At 38.2% G+C, this 23,653-nt stretch overlaps 1 protein-coding gene across 4 annotated transcripts in view; it reads left to right on the forward strand.

Annotated features, from left to right (window-relative positions):
* The window catches only part of CPEB3 (cytoplasmic polyadenylation element binding protein 3), a 200,246-nt gene that overhangs the window by 51,439 nt on the left and 125,154 nt on the right, over nt 1-23,653 (forward strand). The window lies entirely within an intron of this gene.

Raw genomic sequence — 23,653 nt, forward strand, 5'->3', positions numbered from 1 at the left:
AGTCCATGGGATGATGCTCAGTCCATTGAGCCACAGTGGCTGGGCAAGCTTTAAACTTTTTATGACCTTGCAGTAAGTTGACACAGAAATGTAATGTTTTTAGATATTTTCTAAGATACAATTTTCTACTTACATAGTTTTCTCCATTGGTCAGCCTATTTTTCTGTCTTTCAAGGGCTGCATTGGGTGTAATACTTGTCCACTAGCAATTTGTCATTGCTTGGATAATTTTTCTTTTTTGTTAATCCTCACCAGAGGATATTTTTTCTATTGACCTTTAGAGAGGTGTGTGGGGGTTGGGGGGAGAGAAACATTGATGTGAAAGAGACACATTGATTGGTTGCCTCCCACATGTGCCCGAGCCTGAAACCTGCAACCCGGGCACGTGCCCTTGACCAGGAATCAAACTGGCAACCGGGGGTGACACTCTGAGCAAAACAGGCCAGGGCTACACACTACACAGGTGGTTTGTGTAGTGTTCTGATTTGCTAGTGTCAAAAGATGAAGAATATAGCCACAGCTTTGTTTACTACAATATGAAAAGTTTTATTAAACTGTGTGGATTTTACTGAGGAAAGAGATGTAGGGAACATAGAATAGTGGACAACTCACGAAGCTTGGAGTGAGGAAGATCCTGATTGAAGCCTCAGCTCTGTCACTGGTGAGTGGAGTCAAGTCATTTATCCAATGATGCTTCTTCCCAGTCTGTAAAAATGGGGAGAAAGAGACTGTCTTCTGGGTTTGCTTTATGAGAGAATGTGTACGAAGTGCTCAGAAAAATTAGATACTGTTATGGCTCTTAGATGCCTGCTGAACTACTGGTAATTACAATTGTCCTTCGGTATCCATGAGGGTTTGGTTCCAAGACCCCCTGTAGATACCAAAACCTGTGAATGCTCAAGTTCCTTATATAAAATGCTGTAGAACAAAGCATATAGTCAGTCCTCCATATCCACTGATTCCAAAAGGTGGATAGAAAATACCATTTTTCAGCCCTGGCCGGTTTGGCTCAGCGGTTGGAGCATCCGCCTGCGGTCTGGAGAGACCCGGGTTCGGTTCCCGCTAAGGGCATGTACCTCGGTTGCAGTTTGTCCCCGGCCCTGGTTGGTCGTGTGGGTGGCAGCCACTCGGTGTGTCCCTTTCACATCGATGTTTCCCTTTCACATCGATGTTTCCCTCTCTCTCTCTTCCTCTCTCTCCCTCCCACTCTATCTGTACAAAAAATGGAAAAATGTCCTCGGGTGAGGATAAAAAAAAAAAGAAAATACCATTTTCAATCTTCAGTTGGTTGAATCCACGGGTGCAGAACCCATGGATACAGAGGGCCAACTGTATACTCATTTAGAGTTTAAAGGAGGAAATATTGTTGATAATCAGTAGTCCAGAGTTAAACACTAGTTCCTGGCACCTGGAAGTGGAAAGGGGCTAGAATGATGTGACCAGCAGGGATGGAAGAGCAATGAAAGGCTCTTTGTGCGTTATGGTGACTGCCCATCCTAGAAAGTCAATCTGGCACTCTGAGGGTTAGGGAGTATAGGCTTATGTCATAGTATGGTGTGCATTTGTAACTACCTGCTTCTTCTTCTGGCTGATTCATTAGTGCAAGTGTAAGAATTTTCCTTGCTCTATAACTGTTTTAATTGGTGATGAGAGAAATGCTTCACTTCTTAATTTCCTGAATGCTACAAGTGTTGATTTTGGTAGTTGTGAATCTACAATGTCTGTAATTTGAAGCTCCTTATTCATTTCCCTGAAGACCATGCCTGACTTTCTGTAGGGGCCAGTGTGGTTGTCAGAGACAGAATTCAGTATACAGCCCCAAGTTAGGATCTTGAGAGCTGAGGAATAGAGCCACAGCTTCAAAGGGGCTTTCCCTGGGAGATTGCTGTGCTTGCAGTAGCCAGCCTCAAAAGGGATTTTTCCACAGCTGGTGCTTATATCTTGTAGATGGCTTGTTCTGTGGGGTTCTGCTTCAGTTCTCTTACATTTAGTTTTCATGTACTTTAGTGTTCTTTACAGGGGCTGAGCATATAAACCTCTTAATGTGAAATCATTCTAATATTTGCATTTTGACTTAACTTGAAATAGAAAAATACGATTGAATTAAAATAATACAATAAATTAGCATCTTGGAATCAAGCCTACTTTCTCCAGAAGCACTTTTATATAATTCTCAGAAATAATAAATATATGATATGAATTCTTGTTGGCAGACTTTAAAGGGGAGAAATAGAAATGGGCACCAAACAGCCTTTATATCATTTGAAGTGATCATAGAATAAATGTACAGGAAGAGAAGGAAACACTGTGTCCTGATTTTGTATGAATAAGACTGTTGTACAGCCAATATCTTCATTCCTCAAGCATTGAAACTTATTTCAAAGTCAAGATCAAGTACAAGAGAAAACAATTATCTCCCTATCTTTAGTAACACAATGCAACTAAATTGAATGGTCAGTGCTACCAAATGAACCAGCATCTAGACGTTCATGAGCACCTGACACTTAGTAGGTGCTTATTAAGTGAATGAATAAACATTTAAACACAAGTTGCTATAGCTTTGTCTTTTTCTACAATACAGTATATTTAACATTTTTGAGACAGATTCTTTATTATAGCATTTCTCTATAAGATGTACATAGAAAATGGAAACAGATGAGTGTACATAATGAATGTACATAATGTCATAGAGGACATCTTTAATTTGTAAAAACAGAAAATATTATCTCTGTTTTCAGACTTTATGAACATCCCAGAGTTTCTGGGCTATGACTCTGGTCCACGGGCTGATGGCCAGGGCTGGGCTATGACTCTGTGTTAGTAGGTTTGATACACCTAGAAGTAAGCAGGGTTTTTGTTTTGACATAAAAGGTTTTGGCAGCCAAAAGCTGAGAACATAGCTTACATCCTATGAATTAGAATTTTCTTTACCTCTTCATTGTTAATCATCTAATTTTTGTGGAGTTAATTTACTCCGTTGTGATGATCTGTTTTGTTCCTGACTTCCCAAAGCAAGGTATTAATATTAGGACTGATCAGAATGAGCGTCAGAATAATTCTGACAATAACACTTAGAAATATTTAGGAGATAATAGGTTTAAGAGGTTGACAGAGAATAGGTTATAGTAGACCCACTCGACCAGTCATTTATTTGAGGAATGTGAGATTGGAAAGCAGATGTAAAGAGCAAAAGACTGTCTATCTTAAATATATGGTAGAGTTTGGGGACTGATTAGGGATTGGAATACTTCACAGGAAACATTTTAGTGATCTGACAATCTAACCCCTAACTCAAAGTCCAGGAGACCTAGTTCTTAGGTTTCAGATAAGCAGCAAGTAAAAAGGACAAGAAGTAAATGTACCCAGAAGTACCTCTGTTTTGCAGTCTGCCATGGAAAATTTCCTTTCCTCTTTTGGACTAGAGAAATATAACCTATATATATAGGGGATTCAAAATTGTGAAGACCAATGAAGTTTATGAGATACTGGGGAAAGGCTGAGAGATAATTTTTGGATCCTGAATCCATGTTTTTCATGTGTTTGCACTTGATATTATAGGTAGACTATTGAACTCTTTGCCACATTGTTGTTTAAAGCAGTTGTAATCAGTAGTAGAATCCTGATCAGATAAACGGTTAAGGATAGCAAATACAGTCTTTTTGTTAACCACTTGTCTATTACAGAATTCCCTGATCAAAGGGATGGAATTTATATTGTTAAGTTTCTTTTGGCATCTTCACTTACAGTCATAATCCATCTAGTTCAGCTTTTGAGTGTTATATTATTTTTGATATCCTTCTCCAAATAGATACAGCTAACAAATACAGTGGACCCTGAATGCCAAGCACTGGCCTCACCCTTTTCAAATAAATTATTTTATTTAATCCTTACATGTTTTAGTGAATTGGGGATTATCATCCTAATTGAGACTCAGAGAATATCACCTGGCTAATAAGGTAACAGAGTAGAAATGGAAACTTAGGTCTTTTGACTCTGTGTCCAGTCCTACTATTTTTCTACATCTGTTTGCTTCTTATCTTGTCACCATCACTCAAAGTCCTTTTGATGCTGCGCTTTTCCCCCAGATCTTCCCTGATTTCCCTCATTCCATATTTTCTTTATAGCACTTGTCACTCTCTGAAATGAGTTGGTTTATTTTATTTTGTTTCTCCACAAGAATGTAGGCTCAACAAGGGCCAGGACCTTTCCATTGCAGTGTTCCCAGGGGTTGTGACAGTACTTGGGATATTTTAGGCACATGGCAAATATTTGTTGAATGTGTTAATGATTTACATTTTTGGATGATTGATTAGGCATTTATTAGTCATTTGCATGTAGCTAGCAATGTAAGAATAATTTCTTTTATAAACATTTAATTGGCCTCTACCAGAAGTCAGGCACTAGGGAATAAAGTTGAATCATATCCTGTCCTCAGACAGCTCCCTGACAAACATGAATTAAAATAAAGGATTATAAGGTTTATAACTGTGTGATACGCACAACAAAGAGAGTGTGTACTTGAATCAGAGGCAGGAATGATTAAATTTGTGTGTGTGTGTATGGTTGGAAAGTCTTCAAAGTTTAAAATATTTTCAGAGTTTTTCTTTCAAAATAATTTTTTAAATTATTTAAAACTTGAGGGGACATTTTTTCTTATAATTTTGTTATCTAGAGATACGTATTTTTAATGATTTGGTGCATTTTCTGCCAGTTCTGTCTTTTGTATGTGTATATATAATATATTTTATATGGTTGAGATAATTCTGTGTAACAGTTTTCTAGCCATATACTTTCGCTCTTAATATCATTAATTTATGAACATTTTTATTGCATAAAATTCCATCACAGGGATCCATTGTATTTAATAAATTATTTCTATATTTGGAGGATTTAGGTTGTTTTCAGTTTTTAATTATTATTAAGCACAATGCTTTCTTAAACATCTTTGGGCTTTTAAAAGCTTAATTTAGTGCCGAATAAGCAGACCAGGGGTTGAAGGTAGGGGTTGTAGCAAAGATTTGTTTTAAGCAGAGGGAATTGCAAGTGCACAGGTAAGAAACAACACGGTGTGCTGAAAGAGCAGCAGATTTAGGGTAGAGGTGAGGCAAGTGAGAGGTAAGGCTGGCGAAGTAGGTGAGAACCAGATCATAAAGGACATTCTGTCATCCTCTGCCTTCAGCTTTGTCCAGTAGAGACGTTAAAAGATTTTTAAGCTGAGAAAGGTAGCCGTCATAAGGTTTCTAAGTTGGTGAGTGAAGTGATCATATCTTTGTTTTAGAAAGTTTGTTCTGGGATATAGACTGTCAGGAACCAAACAAAGGCAGGGAAACCAGTTAACATTTAGGGACCTGAAATGATTGGGAGGAAGGGACAGAATTGAGAAATCAGGAGGTCAAAAGGAAGGATTGGCGATTGCTTGGATGTGGGGAATCAAGAAGGAGGAGTTTAGAATGATTCCCAGGTTTTGGTTTACGCAGCTGGGGATAATGAGCTAGAGGGGTAAATGCTTAATAGTGGCAGATTAGAATTTTCATGACTCATAAACCAGGTGGGTTTAGAGCAGAGGAACTTCAAAAGGAAAAGCTATGTGTTGGGAATATCTGAGCGAGTGATTTGACATCTCTTACCCACCCATGCTTTTGTGTGACTCTTAATGCGTGGGAAGGAAAACCTTATTAAGATAGATTACTTTGTGGACTACTTATTAGAACACTAAATCTGAGAGAAGAAATAACTACCATTCTAAGTCAAGAGCTTTTTCTGATTCTAGCCTGATTTTTTTTTCATTGTACCCTGAGAATTAGAGTATATGTTAGCTGATAAGTCATCTTGTTTATGGGTTATAGCCTGGCGTTGCAAAGAACTGTAAGGAACTGCTAACCAATCAATTATATGGGAGGATCGTAGGCAATAAGAGAAATGAAACCTGGCATTCATTATTATTTAAGTTGAATAAACTCAGTTGAGACTTTGGTGGATGTTATTAGCCTGTTTGAAATGTCATTAATAAAGTCTAAGCAAAGTTGAGATTAGACCTAGGGAATTTAGTTCTGCTATACTAATACAATGCTTAGTTTTTGTTTTTTTAAATCCTCACCTGAGGATACTTTTTTCTATTTATCTTCAGATAGAGTGGGAGAGGGAGAGAGAGAAACATTGAAGTGAGAGAGACACATTGACTGGTTGCCTCCCACATGACCCAGGGTACCAAACTGCAACCGAGGTATGTGCCCTTGACTAGACTGGAACCCATGACTCTTTGGTTCGAGGGCTGATGCTCTAACCACTGAGCAACTATTCAGGGCCAATGCTTAGTTTTAATTTTTTTATCCTTACCTGAGGACATTTTTCCATTGTTTGTTCAGATAGAGCGGGAGGGAGAGAGAGGAATATTGACGTGGAAGGGACACATCCAGTGGCTGCCACCCACATGACCCAACCAGGGTCGGGGACAACCCACAACCGAGGTACACACCCTTAGCAGGAACCGAACCCTGGCCTCTCTGGACCGCAGGCCGGCGCTCTAACCGCTGTGCCAAACCGGCCAGGGCTAGTTTTTGTTTTTTAAAACAATTTTTTTCCCTTTATTGATTTTAGAGAGAGAGGAAGGCAGAGGGAGAGACAGAAATATCGATGAGAGAGAACATTGATTGATCACCTCCTGCATGCCCCCCACTGGGGATCAGGCCCACAACCTGGGCATGTGCCCTGACTGGGAATCAGACCGGTGACCTCTTGGTGCATGGGTCGATGCTCAACCACTGAGCCACACCGGCCAGGCCAATGCTTAGTTTTTAAATGAGTGTAAACATAATGAAATGTTTTGAAGCTTAGGATCTAGAGGGCCACAGGGAGATGAGCTTTGTGGGAAGATAGAGGGGAGACGTGATAGGAACAAAGTATAAGAATCACCAGAATTATATATTGTTTATTCATTCGTATTTCTAGAGAGGGAAATGGGCTATAACTCCATTAAATTTCCAAAGGAGTTCATAACTCAAAATGATTAAGAATTATAGATATGGAATTAAAGCACTGCTACATGGCACCCAATAAACCTTTGAAAGATTTTGAAAACTTAGGCGTCTCATAAAATTTTTCTTACTCCCTCTTCATAGCTGAGAGAAATTCTGCCTAACTTTAATTTGAGAACTTTCTGAATAAAAGGGAACCCAAGTCCTCTTTTATCTAACTTTTTCTAGAGCATTCACATTACTTTTTATCATACAAATACTTTTTTGGCATTCATTTCATTGGTTTACATATATTACATTAAATTACATAATTATACTACTACTACCACTGGAAAGGTAGTGGGGTGAACTCACTGTCTCTAGGTAAGCTCACAGCTCAGGTGGTAGGGCAGAAGTTCATGGGCTTATTCGTCACAGGTGTTGAGTGTTCTGTGGGCACTTTTTTTTAAATAGGGAAGATGAAACTCATGGGGTAATCTGGAAAGTAAGTTAAGTGAAAACTTTATATAGTAGATGCTTATATATTTGAATAAATAAATGGACTAGACACTTTTGATTTAAGAGAGGGATGCTGTTTCATTTCTGGTATCAGAAGTATTACTTAGACATATTGATTTTCAGAAATTGCTAATATTCATATGACCTTCTCTCCTCAGAGGGACATTTCCACTCTTCCATACACCTCTTTGTTGCGACAGCCTCAGAAAGCCCCTTTCTACTGTTGTAACTTAATGAAGAGAGAAGAGAGTAGAAATGGGGGAGAGGGTAGAAAAAGTTGGAGGTTTGTGGGGTAGAAGGCACTTGTCCTAGATCTCAGTGGCAAATCTGCAACTCACTGAAAGAAATGTACCAGACCTTGAGGTTTTTACATGAAAACAATGTTGGCTACCTGGGTAGGTCCTTTGTTTAGCTTTGTAACCAGTGAACTAGTTAAGGACTAGTGTGGAAACCTAACCATCATTTCTCACTTAGTTTCTTTTGGTAAAGAGACATTTTAACAGCAACATTTTGGAATGCAATTTAAGATGTATGGCATCAAGGCCCAGTAAGAAGAACTGACCAAAATTTGCCATTTCTGAACTATTTTTCTTTTTTTTTTTTTATCCTCACCCGAGGATATTTTTCCATTTTTTGTACAGATAGAGTGGGAGAGAGAGAGAGGAAGGGAGAGAGAGAGAGAGAAACATCGACGTGAAGGGACACATCGAGTGGCTGCCACCCGCACGACCAACCAGGGCCGGGGACAAACTGCAACCGAGGTACATGCCCTTAGCGGGAACCGAACCCGGGTCTCTCTGTACCGCAGGCCGACGCTCTAACCGCTGAGCCAAACCGGCCAGGGCTGAACTATTTTTTATTATCGTGTTCTGCATGCATCTAAATGAAAACAGAAAGCCTCTGTTTTGTTTGTTTGGGGAGGGGTTGTTGTTTTTAACATGACAGTTTAAGTTGCTTCACTGGGTACCTTGTTGTCATTGTGCTCATTCAAAAGGCAAAAATTATCTGGAGGCAAAAGGCAAAAATTATCTTGTGGCAAAAAAAAAAAAAAAGACTTTATTATTTAAATTTGTGTATCAAAATGACTTAATCTGGTTAAAAAAGAGTTGGCCTTTAAGCTGCAAAAACAATCTAAATACTTTGTACCATTTTATAATGCTGATGAAACACTGTTTTGCAATGTTTATCAAATTAAACTTTGTGCTTATTTTAAGCAGAATAAAGACAGACTAATTGTGCCAATGCTTCAGGCCGTTGCAAAGTAAAACTTGGTGAATGGAAAATTTTAAACTTTACTTTCAAAGGCATTATGAATTTAGCATTTTAGAATATTTGGGACCTAGTGGGGAGAATGATCTTTATCATATTTTGACCTTGAGTTCTTCAACATTCCAAAGTCAAGAGCTCACTGAAGGTAGCAAAGTATTTAGTTAACGTTTTAGAGCTTACTGCCGACTCCCTACTTATTTGCCAGTGTAGGTGATTCTATTTGACCTATCAACTTTGGTGTGATCTAGTATACAAAATGTTATTCTGGAGTAGCTATTTTAAAGTTGGTGAATCATTCAGGTATAACACAAAATTTTAATTTTTAAATACAATGGGATATTTGATATTCTAATTTAGGCCTAGATTCTGTTAAATGTGAAATATAGAGACTTAAAGGAAATTATATCTTAATGTCAAAAATGCAAGGCCCAGAGTGAGGAGAAGAGGGGGGAAAAATCTCTTGATAGTGAATATATTCCTTCACACTGAGAGTTATAATGGAGGGCTGGGGCCAACAAGGGAGTTAGACTGACACATTCTGTTAGAGGCACATAAATAATGGAGAATGTATTGAATACTGAGACATCAAAGGACATTGAAAGACAGTGAAGAAGATTTCAACAAAGAGGACAAAGCTAGGTAAAAGGATGCTTCAGCTATTGTTACAATAATTAAATATTCAAAAAGGCAGCCATTTTATCCTGTCCAGGAAGGTAAACAATTGCCCATTTTATATTCCAGTTTTATGCAAGCAAGCCAGAGGCAAGTAAACTGACATCAGGAAATTATATTAAGAAGTTTCTTCTAGGGAATGTCATAAGCAAGTTCAAAACCCAATCTTAATCTCCTGTGGCATAATCATAATATTCATGATGCCTCTAAGACACTTCGTGTTTGTTCTAAACCATCAAAGAAAGATAAACTGTGTTCAGCATAATATGCATTATGCATATTATTAATAATCTAGTCTGATAACTTCTCACATTGGTCAGTATTGTACAAAGACAACCTATGTACAAAAGATTTCTGTAGATCTGTGTTTATAGAGACAGCTTTAGAAACTATCCATGCTGTGCGAAATTCATAAATCTGTAGAAGTTCACGTGTTAGAGGTGGCAATGTGGTTAACTGGAGTTTGATTTCAGTAAGTATTCATAAGGTACATACTATGTTCTTGGACTTATGTTAGGTTTTATGGATGACACGAATGATCTGAATCCTGTCCTTAGGAACTAAAAATAACATGCATTAGAGCATTATTTGAAAGCAAGTACCAGATTGTGTGATGTGTTAGTTGCCATGAATAGTCAAGGAGGGACAAGAATAATTTGGCCTGGGGGGGCGGGGGAAAGGGGATAGAGAGGGTCCCTGTAGCTCCATTTTGAAGGATAGGTAGGGTTTGGCTAGGTAGAATGGGAATCCAAAATAAGGAAAGAAAAATGAGTCATAAGGGAGGTTATGAGCGGACCTTCCTGAGTAGAACAAAGGACTTTTAGGTCTTACTGGGAGATAAGGATGGTTTGGTTGTTTCTTAGGATTAAAAATAATAAATTTTTACTTATTAGACTCCACTTGGTTTTTAAAGCATTTGAGGTGTCTTTGTACATATTATACTGCAAGAGAACATAGATTAGAAGTAGGTGAGAAAAATGAGATAAAGGTAAAATTAGAGGATACAACATGGAGTCCAGAATTAGACTAATACTGATGATACTTATCATGGTAGTGACAATCTTGAATATGTGGTTTAGGAAGGTAGACTCTTCTGCAGACAGTGGGAACCCTGAAGGACTAAGGTCAGAGCAGTTGCACAATAAAACTATATGTTTAGAAGACCAGGCAGGTGGATTGGAGAAGTGTGTGTGCCGGCCACAGTGCAGCTTGGAGGTAGGGAGGCTGGTGAGAGGCATGAAAGTTATCTTGGGTTTAGCACAAATCTAGGAAGATATAACTGAGAAACCTTTTAAAATAAAAAAATATCAGGAGTGCTGACTGATAGAGTTGAGGATACGAAGGATTTCAAGATTATTCTGAGCTGTTATGCTTAAAACAGTATCTGCTTTTAGGCTATTTAAAAAAAAATCTTTTTCTTTTTCTACATGGCTTTGCCCCAGCTCATTCTTGGTGATACTGTTTCCTACATCATTCTCCATGGAGGTTTCTATCCATTAAAAGTATTGAGGGAGAAGAGAAGGGGATGGTTTTTCCCTTTCTCTTTTTGACATGTCCAGGCTATCAAATTGCTGCCTTTGCTCTGACTTTTTCATTTGGAGCTCACAAAGTCAAAATTGCTATTGCCTATTCTCATTTTTAAACTACTGATAAGGATATTTCCACTCTTAAATCCCCATCACCATAATAGCCGAGGGGCTATTCAAGTAAAAATGAGCAGCAGGCATGAGATTACAAGTGAGGAAGAACTGAGGTAAGGTCAGGCCCTGAGAGTGCATGAGCTCATCTCCTTATGCTGTAGTGTTCCCTTAACAACCTCTTTTGCTCTTCTTCCAGGAATTCACAAAAGGGTCATCTTACCTATGCAGTAATTTATGTTGGCTCACTATGAGTAGTTAGTACACTTGGGGGTAGACTGGAGAACAGGGTCTGTGCTTGTAATTTTTTCAATGTAACACATACCCACATCTCTCTCTTTTATATACATATGCACATACATATACATGTACTCTTTAAAGATTGAGTATGAGACATTTTGAGTAGACCATGTAACTGTGAAGTAGTATCAATGGTCTAAAAGTCAAAATTTCTCTTAGATTTTGGAATGCTATTTGTTTTCTTTTGGTGGCCATTCTTTTTTTGTTATCCTCACCCGAGGACATTTTTTCATTTTTTGTTCAGGTAGTGTGGGAGGGAGAGAGAGGAACAGAGAGAGAGAGAGAAACATCGATGTGAAAGGGACACATCGAGTGGCTGCTACCCGCACAACCGACCAGGGCCGGGGACAAACTGCAACCGAGGTACATGCCCTTAGCGGGAACCGAACCCGGGTCTCTCCGGACTGCAGGCCGACGCTCTACTGCTGAGCCAAACCAGCCAGGGCTGGTGGCCATTCTTAATCATGTTCTGTTAATATGAATTTAATTTTATTTGAGTATTCATGGATAGTGGAGAAAGACTTAAGAAGCATGCTGTAAATCAAAGTAAAGCTGCCAAAGTTGCAAAAATAATTGTGGATCATCACTGATAAATCAAATAGATGTGTTAATGTTTAGATGCTGCCACAGTGGTTTTTGTCATCAGTGTATGGTTCCCAAATGGGAAAAGATTTTTATTCTGATATTCTGTATTTAGGTTGCCACAGTATTTATATGGGATAGATGAGTTGTCAAAATCATAAAATTATTGTCTGGCTGGTGTGGTTCAGTGGTTGAGCGTTGGTCCATGCACCAGGAGGTTGCTAGTTCAATTCCTGGTCAGGACACATGCCCAGGTTGTGGGCCCAATCCCCAGTGAGGGGCATGCAGGAGGCGACCAATCGATGTTCTCTCTTATCAATGTTTCTGTCGCTCTGTCCCTCTCCCTTCCTCTCTCTCTAAAACCAATAAAGATAACATATTTTTTAAAAAATCATAAAATTAGCCCTGGCCAGTTTGGCTCAGTGGTTAGAGTGTTGGCCTGCGGTCCAGAGAGACCTGGGTTTGGCTCCCGCAAAAGCCATGTACCTTAGTTGCAGTTTGTCCCCCACCCTGGTTGGGTCATGCGGGTGGCAGCCACTCAATGTGTCCCTTCACATCGATGTTTCTTTCTTTCTTTCTCTCTCTCTCTCTCTCTTCCTCCCTCCCTCCCTCCCCATCTGAACAAAAAATGGAAAAATGTCCTTGGGTGAGGATTAAAAAAAAAAAAATCAGCCCTTGACAGTTTGGCTCAGCGGTTGAGCGTCAGCCTGCGGACCAGAGAGTCCTGGGTTCGGTTCCCGCTAGGGGCACGTACCACCACCAAAAAAAAAAAAATTATAAAATTATTCAAATGAAAAATATATTTAACCCTGGCCAGTGTGGTTCAGTTGTAAGATTGTTAGGCCACCCACCAAAGGGTCTCAAGTTCAATTCCCTGTCAAGGGCACATACTTCAGTTGCTGGTTGGATCCCTGCCTCAGTCAGGGAGATTTCAGAAGGCAATTAATCGATGCATCTCTTTCACATCGATGTCTCTCTCTCTCCCTTTCCCTCTTCCTTTCTCCTGCCCCTCGCTCCCTAGTACAGACTAAATTACACCCTGCCATTTTAATTCCCTTCAATGGCCACATTTGAACTCCAGAATTATAGCTACTTAAGCCATATTTATGAAATCTAAATTTATCCCCAAATCACTAAACAGAAAACCATATGTATGACTCAATTCTCAACTTTTTACCATTGCACATATATTAATCTTAAGCAACTCAAATACATTTTTGCTTACTCCCAAACAGTTACTCACCCTACTCAAACTTATTTTAACCATTTCCCTTCAACTTTCTCAGTGTTCTCCACAGCAGTAAAATATTTTTTTAAATAAACAAAGACATCAGATACCGTCAAATACCATGTTTTCTTTTCCTGTACAAATATACATATGGTAAACTTTAATTGATAAATTAAGCAAAGTAAGAGATTAACAATAATAACTAATAATAAAACAGAACAATTATTACAATATGCTGGTTATATGAAGGTTATATGAATGTAGTCTTTCTCTTTCAAAAAAATCTTACTGTCCTGTACTTACCTTTTCACTTAAAGGCAACACTTTACAGTATCTCTTTCATATGTCTGAATTGCCAGAATCATCACCCTTCTGCTTTGGGGCTATTATTAAGTAAAATAAGGATGACTTGAATATAAGTCAATCTGATAACCAAAACGGCTGCTTAGTGACTAAGGAGCTAGTAGTATATACGGTGTGGATAACACTGGGCAAAGGGATAGTTCATGCCCTTGGCAGGTTGGAGTGGGGCAGCATGACATTTCATCACGTTACCAGGAGCAGCGAGCAATTTAAAACTTACGGATTGTTGCCCTGGCCAGTTTGGCTCAGCGGTTGAGCGTTGGCCTGCGGGCCAGAGAGTCCCGGGTTCGGTTCCTGCTAGGGGCACGTACCACAAAGTAAATAAATAAATAAAACTTATGAATTGTTTATTTCTGGAATTTTCCATTTAATATTTTTGAGCTGTGGTTGGTTGCGGATAACAATCGCCGAAGGTGAAACCATAGATACGGGAGACAACTGTATTTCTGTTTGTAAATATAAATTTTCTTACATTGGTACCTCGCTCTTTAGGCAGTAAATGTTTCCACAACGCTTTGGAAATAAAATTAATTTTTGTCAGTTGAGTCAGTTTAAGAACCTCCAAATAGCAATACCTGAAAAGGAGGTCCTACTTTAATTACTTATCGTAAGCAAATTACTACTTCAAGTTTTTCACTTAAGTAAACTATTTTCCCCAAATGGGGTTTGACACAAAAATTGAAGTAAAAAAATGTGGGTCTTTTTAATAGGTATGAGAGAGAGTTAAAATTATAGACTAAAAAAACACTTAAGAATTATTCATGTTTTTGCTTTTCTTTCTATGGTTCCTGGGAATTCAGCTTAGTGAATAAGGAACAATAATATAAGAAGGTACATTTCTCGCCCTGGCCAGTTTGGCTTAGTGGTTGGAACGTTGACCCCCCCAGACTAAAGAGTCTCGGGTTCGCGTCCCAGTGAGGTGCACGTATCTTGGTTGCTGTTCCATCCCTGGCCCTGGTTGGGGTTGTGTTGGTGGCAACCGATAGATAGATGTGTGTCTCTCACATGGATGTTTCTCTCTCCCCCTCCCTCCTTTCTCCCACTCTCTAAAAATCAATGGAAAAAAAAGGTACATTTCTCTTTTACACACACATACCTCACACCAGGAGGAATAGAAAAATAATGATTAGATAGTAACATAAATGAGTATTATTGACTAGGAATGATTCTCATTGTAGAGATAGAAAAGCACAATGGTTTTAAGGTTCTGACTTGCCTGGGTTTAACTCCCGTCTCAGATTCTTTTTGTGTGATGTCTTTGAGCCTCTGTGTTCTCATTTGCAAGATGGGATAATAGTAATATTTACTTCCAGAGGTTTTTGGGAGGAGGAAATGAGGTAAAACATGTAAAGTGCTTAAATCAGGAAGGGGCACACAGCCAATATTGATCAGTTTTACTGTATTTAATTCCAAGAGTTTTAGATAGCCCTGTTGTTGATTTAATAAGAGGAGAAAGGTGCAGAGAGGTATGTTGAGTAGAGACAGCATGCTAAGTAAGGCTCAAAAGAAGATCTTAATGAGGTTCAGATGAACAAGGAAGTGTGTGAAAATGCTTTGTGAGATGTGAAATACTCTTTATAAATATGAGTAATATGAGGAAATTAGATTATTTGTAGCCTTAATATGCTGGGAAGTGAATATTTACAGATTTAGTTCAACAGATAATGGTACTGTTTTCCTCCAGATCCCCAAAATTGAGTACCAGGAAAAAGATTTAAGGCCACTGAAAAAAGAAAAATGTTTTAAAAATAAAGTTGGACCCTTTTGTGTAGAATGTTATTCTCAAAATGTACGCGTTCATATACAAATTAACTTGACGCTGTGCTGGAGATAGGGTTTGCTGAGCTACATCCTTAAATTTAATAGTATTTACAAATTAAGTCTTATGTATTTATAAGCTATAGCCTGTATATCCTTTGAAGAATTTCTTATTGGATCCTTACAAATTTCTTGAGGAAGTTGGGCCCTGGCGTCTATGCAAATATCTGTGCCCCTGTCCTTCCTTTTCTGGAAGCCTTTTTGATCTCTCCATTTGCTGTGCTCCCATAATTCTGAGCACACAGCTCTGTCACTGCATTTACTTTATTATGTTAGTAATTATCTATAAACCAGACAGCTGGCTTCTTGTGGACAGAGACTGTGCGTCCCTTAACTTTTTAATCTTTAATGGCCTGGCATATTAAAGTTCCCTAAAAATATGTGCAATAAATGAGGAAAGAGCAAAACAGCCTTTGTCACACTTGGCAAAATTTTGTTGACACCAACACTTGAAAGTAATAAGGAAAGATATTCTTCTAAAAAATATTCTGTGATACAGACATTTTGGAAATCCTGACTGAACTTCCCATAATCTAAATTATTACATTTTACTCTACTTTATGATCTGTAAAGTACCTTAATGTAGCATTACTAGAACGATACAGGCTTCATTTGGAGGTAAATTTTTTAACCTCCCCAATACAAAATATTTTAATAAATTCAGATGCTTTGCTTTGCATTTTTAGATGCTTTATCATGTTCATCTTAAATGTGGTAACATTTAAATGGAGGATTAGGTTAAGGATCTATAAACATATAAAGTTATTTTCTTCCTGAAGTGTTTATATAACAAATAATTTGTGTATGGTTAGCCTTCTTCAAGGACACCTGATTTATAGTAAGAACTAAATTTAAAATTTGGTTTCTTCATCTGTAAAATAGAGATTGTAATACTTACCTCATAAGAGAGTTGTAAAGATTAAATAAAATAATCCAAGTGAAATACTCAGCACAGGGTCTGGCACATATTAATCATCCATTATATGGTAGCTGTGACTTGTTATATGACTACAAGGCATGTTATGAAAAGCAGTGTACACCTCCATTTTCTTCTACTCAGAGGCAGATTTGTAGTTATTCTGATAAATCAGCATTATTTTATGTCAGAGATGGGTTGTGTAAAGAGGGTTAGGGTGTAAGCCTGTTCAAATTTAAAAATAATAAAGTTTTAAAAATGGTTAAGACAGTTTGGGCTTTTGACCATACAATTCTATTATGTTTGTTTGTTTACTTAATTTATTTTTATTATTGGTCTCATCTGAAATCAGAATTATACAATAAACGTGAGGTGCAGGGCGGGGTGGGTGTTGTTTGTTTGTTTGCCCTTCTTCTATTAGAAGGTTTAGAAACAGAAAAAAAATCCTGTGCTCCTTTTCCTCTGCCCCCAGTTCATCAACTTGGAGTGAATTTTGTTTTTGGTACTCATGGGTTCCTTGCTTAAAAGTAAACATATGTGCATTTTTGTGACCTCTTCAATGGTCGCCAGGGAGTGACTGTGAAGAGCTATAGTCCAGAGCTGTTAATCTGTGTATACACAGGGCATGGCATTATCTGTTGGTTTCTGAAAGGGGGAAGAGCCCTAGACAGCTGCTAGTCCAAATTAGCACAGTGTTGCTTTATTGCTTTCATTGCCAGAGGACTATTTGCATAAAAGCAGCTGTGTTTTGCTGCTCAGTTTTTAAATACAAGGATCATAGAGGATAACAGGGGGCCACAGCAGAAGCGTTCACGTCGCGGCCCCTGTCAGATTCTGGCAAAATCTGCGGATTCAGCTGTGTATCTCCTCCCCAAACCATTCAAGGCAAACAACAATTGAAATGAACAGGGTCAGGGCAGACTGTGGTGTTTATGTATATAGGTATCTTTTATGATCTAATAATAGGTAAATGCTGTCTAGGTAGATGCTGGAGCACATCATTCTTAAAATGCGTCATGGTTATAAATGGACACAGTACATCACTGAAAGGCAGGAATCTTTGGACTTAAAAAAAAAAAACTCGTCAGAAACAATGGGAGACATGAGAAGATGCTGTTTGTGGGTAATATGGCCAATAACTGCTTGTAATTCTCAGAGGAGCATTAAAGACACAGAAATGTAAATGACATGTGGCGATGGATAGCATTGGTTATTTGACTGGCAGTAGGATCGTCTTTTGAGCTTTACTGCTCTCTGGTTTATTTATTTATTATTTTTTTCCAATCCTCATGGTTTGTTTGTTTGTTTATTTATTTATTTATTTTAATCCTCACCTGAGGACTTTAAAAAAAAAAAAAATTTATCTTCAGATAGAGTGGGAGGGAAGAGAGAGAGAGGAAGAGAGAGAAAAAAACATCAATGTGAGAGGGATACATTGACTGGTTGCCTCCCGCAACCAGGGCCAGGGACGACCTGCAACCAAGTTGGTGCCCTTGACCAGAATTGAATCCGAGACTCATTGGTCCACAGGCCAGTGCTCAGATCACTTAGCAAACCAGGCAGGGCTCTCTGGTTTATTTTTAATTACCTGGATCCAGTGGCTCCTGAATGGAACAGCTGGAGTCAAGACTTTGACATCCTTGAGTCATAGTTCAAGAAAGTTATTAGGTATCCGGCCAGTATGGCTCAGTGGTTGAGTGTCGACCCATGCACTAAGAGGTTGCTGGTTCGATTCCCAGTCAGAGCACATGCCCAGGATGTGGGCCCAACCCCCAGTGGGGCGGCATGCAGGAGGCAGCCAGTCCATGTTCTCTCTCATCAATGTTTCTATCTCTCTCTCCCTCTCTCTTCCTCTCTCTCTAAAATCAAAGTAAAAAAATAGTTATTAGGTGTTATGTCCTTTACCTAAAATAGACAATTTTCAGGTAATGTTATAGTTCCTGTTAAACCTTAGAAAAGCACTTTAAAGAAATAATAGCTTTAGTGAGATATAATTCACATGCTAAAGTTCATTCACCCTTTTAAAGTATACAATGCAATAGCTTTTAGTATATTTACAAAATTATGTGTCAATCATCGCTAATTCTAGAATGTTTTCATCACCCTAAAAGAAACCCCATACCTATTAGTCAACCTCTATTTCCCTCCTGACTCCCCCAGCCAAGGCAATGACCAGTCTACTTTCTGTCTCTATGAGTAATTTGCCTATTCTGCACATTTCATATAATTGGAATTATACCTGTGATTCTTTGTGGCTGGTTTCTTTCACTTACAGTGTTTTCAAGGTTCATTCTTGTTATAGCACATATTAGTACTTCATTTCTTTTTATCACTGAATAATATTCTATTGTATGGATATACCACAATTTATCCATTCACCAGTTTATAGGCATTTGGGTAGTTTCCAGTTTTTAGAAATCATGAATAAAATTGTTATAAACATTTGTGTATAGGTTTTTGTATAGACTTGTTTTTATTTATCTTGGGCAAATACTTAGGAGTGGGGTTGCTAGATTGTAACAGTATATGTTTAACTTTATGGGTAACTCCCAAATTGTTTTTTCGAAGTAGCTATATCTTTTGCATTTCCACCAGCAATTTATGAGATTTCTGGTTGTTCCATGTTCTAGTCAGCATTTGGGATTGTCGAGGGTTTTCATTGTTGTTTTTTAGTCATTTTAAAAGGTGTGCAGTTTTTTGTTAGTTTTAAATAAAAATCTTTTAATATGAAACCATCAGAAGGAAAATTTAAATGTAAAGCAGGCATTCGCTGAATGCTGTTATGTGCCCTCTACTAGATGATGGGAACATGGAGACATAAGACACATCTCTGCTGTCATAGAACTTACAGTTTATTGAAGATGACAGGCATATAAAGAAGAAATTATAATAGATTGAATCATTGCTATAACTGGAGCTAAAATATTGGGGTGAGGAGAGAGTCCAACTATACCTAGAAGTAGTCAGTTTTGTGAAAGGATTTTGATATTTATGGTCAGTTAAAAAGAAAACAATATGAGGAGCTACATGTGCCTTTGCATAATGTTCTAAGGTTTTGGTTGCAAAGGTCAAGCTTCCCCTACATTATCATGTTTAATAAATTGATGCCTAATAGCTGCTTGGGATAATGTGCTAGCTAACAACTTTGTGATATGGAGTAATACCAGCTAGTCTCATGCATAATAACCAGGGAACTGGGCAGCTTTAATTTTTGTAGTTTCTTGCAGCTTGCTCTTTTGACAATTGTAGTTATTTCTTTTCCTTTCTGTATCCTTCCTAGACATAGTGTAACCTATGTCTCACTTTCCACATTTTACCTAGCACACTGCTAAACTGTATCATTTATCCTTAAAAAAAAAAAAAAGTGTGTATGTACTTAGCTCTGAATTGTTTACCACAGTCAGAAGTGGTAGCAATAGGCATTTGTACTTTTTTGTCCAACTGACCCCTCCATGTTCACCTGGCCGGATCTGGCCTCAGTAATGTAGATCATTTCAGGTGAGTAAGGTAATTCCAAGAGCCACCTTTCCCTATGTCTGATGAACTGGCCCTCTTATCTGACTTGTATGGCAAACCAATGAGAAGAGCTGTGAAGGAAGATTGAGGATGGTGGGGGACAAGAAGAGAAAAGGTGAAAATTGCTGGGTTGTGCTTCAAGTTGTTATGCTCATCTAATTTTTGAGCATCTTTCAGAGCAAGTGAATCTTTCCTCTTGCTTTTTTTTTTTTTTTTTTTTTTAAACTTCTTGAGAACCTGAGCTTGATTTGTTGTTATACTGCAAGGAAAGATACAGTCTGATTAAAAGGTTAACATAATTGGCCATGGCAAGTTTTGCTTAGTGGTTAGAGCGTCGGCCTGCAAACCAAAGAGTTGAGGGTTCAATTCCAGTCAAGAGCATATACCTCTGCTGCAGTTCAATCCCTGGTCGGGGTTGTGCAGGAGGCAACCAATCGGTGTATCTCTCTCACGTTGACCTCTCTCTCCCTCTCTCTCTCTCTCACACACACTCTATCTGAAGATAAATGGAAAAATATCCTCGGGTGAGGATTAAAAAAAAAGTTAAAATAATTGGATTTAGTCATCCTCAAGAAGAAAAAGATAAGGAAGTTGTAATTTCTTTGTATATTGTCATCTTATTCCAGGCTATATTGAGGTTCCTTGAGAATTGCTTGTATGGAAGACTGGGTTTAACAATAATTTTAAGGAATATTAAACTTCACAGCAGGTGGTGATCACATATTCTTTTCTTTGGACAGAAAAGGGAGAAAGGTTTCAACTTCCTAAGGACCTTAAATTGGATATAAGGAGCATTTGCTTGCTATTGAGTGACTGAAGCAGAGTCTACAATCACGTTTTCCAAAGGGTTACACATGTAGTACTAATCTTATTTGGGATGGTTAATATTTACCATTGACTGAAGGACTTAATACTTACTGAAGATGGCATGAAAATCTGCATTTGAAAGTTATTATTTTCCCCTTCCCCTCAGATTAGTGACATAGGTTTTCCTTTATTTGGAAAAGGTTTTAATCTTAGGGCAACTGTATGTCAAGCTGTTCAGTACTATAGTAAAGTTCAGTTTGATATAGGAACCTCATGTTTTTTATAGGTTCTGACAAATAACTACACTGATTGGTTTAGAACATTATTATTAAATGTCCTATTTGTTCTTTATGGTACTTTGAAGCAGATTCTGTGCTTGAAATCACTGCATGTTGATCTTTTGCATGTGTACTGCCTCTTTGGTTTTTATTTCCTTATATTTCATTATTAGTGGTGTACTTCATAGAAATCAGGGGTCAGGAAACCATTGTGCCAAGTAGACCAAGCAAGGAAGAGATGCAATTAAAGGACCAGAACAGAAATTTTGAGAAAATTGAGGGATGGGAAAGATATCTCAAAATCAGAAAAATTTTTATAGAATGTACACTGGGATGATTACTTGATTCTCTTAACATAGTCACCGTGCATTTTACTTTGTAGGAGGTTATGTGTGTATGGTTGGGTGGCAGAGAGGCAAGAATATATTAAAAGAGACTGATCTCAGAAACACAATATTGGTCAAAGAAAGCAAGTTTCAGAATAGTATGCATACTTTCATGTTTAGAGAAAAATAACAAAACAGTGTATATTTTCTGTGGGTGCATATATATGAATATATTTTAAACATCTGAAAGAATACATGTAAATATATATAGTAGCCTGAAGAGAGTACAGGAAGGCAGGATTGGAGATGTTTGCTTTTTCTGTCATATTCTATGTGTGTGTGTGTGTGTGTGTGTGTGTGTGTTTTGGAGAAGAATAGGTTCATATATTAACTATGTGATTGAATGGCATATTTATTGTTCTCTTTTTGCCTATTCATTGTTCTTGAACAGTGTGTATAATATAGACAGGGAGTTGAGAATTTCAAATAATGTAATCTAGTTAGAAAATAAGAGCAATAGGGTAGAAATTTAGAAATGGCTAGTTTTGTGAGTTAAAACTCTCTTATGTGTTGAATGCCTTTAATTTTGAAATGTTTTATCCATATATATGTTGAAACTATAGGATAAATAGAAAAACCTTCCTTTAATAATGCCTTCTTTTGTTTTTCGATATTATTTCAAAACCCCGTTGATCCTTTCCTAGCTCTTTCAAACATCTATCCACCTTTTGATTTTTGATCCTGTCTGTGCCCCTTTCTTCCCAGCCATGTCCCATTGTTCATTGCATACATGGTGACTAATCAGTGCAGGAGCCTTGGAACATTGCTGGTGTGGACTGGACAGACCTGGGTTCACTTCCTGGTTTCTGGCCAGCTTTGTGATTTTACAAACAATTAAGGTCTGAGCAGTTACATAACCTTCGTGAGCCCCAGTTTTCTCCTCTGTGAAATGGAGAAAGGGTTGCAGTGAGGATTGAGATTATGGCTATAAAGCATTTAACCCAGTGCCTAGCACATATTAGGCATCATGATGAATTATATCTTTTGGTTCCAGAGCTGCTTTTTTCTCAGATGCTCGTGGCCCCTTGTATCTATAGGAGAGGAAATGTCTGAAGATAAGCCAGAAAGGTTAGAAAGGGTCCTGGATTTCTCTCCCAAGGAAAAGTCAGGTGCATGGGATAAGGCTGGTAGAGGCAGGCCCAGGCCTAGCTGGAGGATAGGTCAAGCTACTACTTTTATTTTTTTATCCTCACTAGAGGACATTTTTGTATTTATCTTCAGAGAGAGCGGGAGGGAGAGAGAGAGAGAGAAACATGGATGTGAGAGAGACCCATCGAGTGGTTGCCACCCACACGACCACAACTGGGGCCGAGGACAAACCACAGCCAAGGTACGTGCCCTTAGCGGAAACCGAACCTGGGACTTTCTGGTCCGCAGGCTGACGCTCTAACTGCTGAGCCAAACTGGCCAGGGCCAAGCTACTTCTTGAGTTTAACTAGTTGTTATTTCAACAAGGATTATTGACCAAAGGCAAGTAAGGGTGGCAGGGTGGGGTCAAAGAGGTTTCTCTCTGATTGTGTCAGGATTAGGTTGAAGGAGTTGTTGATGAAAGGATTTGAGGTCGAGTAGGAGGAAGTCAGGGAGGCAGTACAATGAACGTCCTTTAGAGCACAGTCTGGATTTGACTGGGTTTGAGCCCTGGCTCAGCTGCTTACTAGCCCTGTAACCTTGGGCCAGTTACTTAATGTCTCCAAGATTTAATAGCTTAATTTATAAAATGGGGATAAAAGTTACCTACCTCATACAGTTGTAAGTGAAAGCATTTAGCATACTTAGAGCAGTGCCAGGCACATATTAAGTACTTGAATAATTTATTAATATATTAAGTCAAGCTGGGGGAAGAAAGAAAGAAGGGCCAATTATGAGCTGTAGTGGGGGTGGACTGCCTCTATGTACAAGTAACTGATAACATCTGTCATTGGTTATATTCAGAGCAAAAGAGTCAATAATGGGATGCATTATTTATAAATGTTCTAATACTTCCTGGTATGTTTGCTTGTTAAAAACAAATGGAAAAGATGTTTTCCTTATATTCCCTATATTGGGCAAAAGATTTATGAAAAAAAGATTTAAAAAGGTTAGTTGCCACTTGTAACTTTTGTTGTTGAAGGGTAAATTGTGGTTAGTTTGTTCTATGCATAATTTCTGGAATTTCACTGCAAATTTTTTTGTTTCTCTATCCCTTTGCTGTTTTTTTTTTTACAGGCTTCCTAGTTAATCAGTTATTTCAGCAGTATTTACTACTTGTAAAACAAAAAGGATACAGCAAATAGAAATTGATGAGGCATAGATAGAATTAATTTTAGTGAGAAAATAAAGTCTCTCAGCACTGAAGTTTGTTCAATTAAGAAGCCTGTGCAAATTCTATCATGTATTTTACATGGCATATGTTTTCATCTGTGGAGCACA

This window comes from Molossus molossus, unplaced genomic scaffold (genome assembly GCF_014108415.1).
Source record: "Molossus molossus isolate mMolMol1 unplaced genomic scaffold, mMolMol1.p scaffold_m16_p_17, whole genome shotgun sequence".
NCBI classification, from domain to species: Eukaryota; Metazoa; Chordata; class Mammalia; order Chiroptera; family Molossidae; genus Molossus; species Molossus molossus.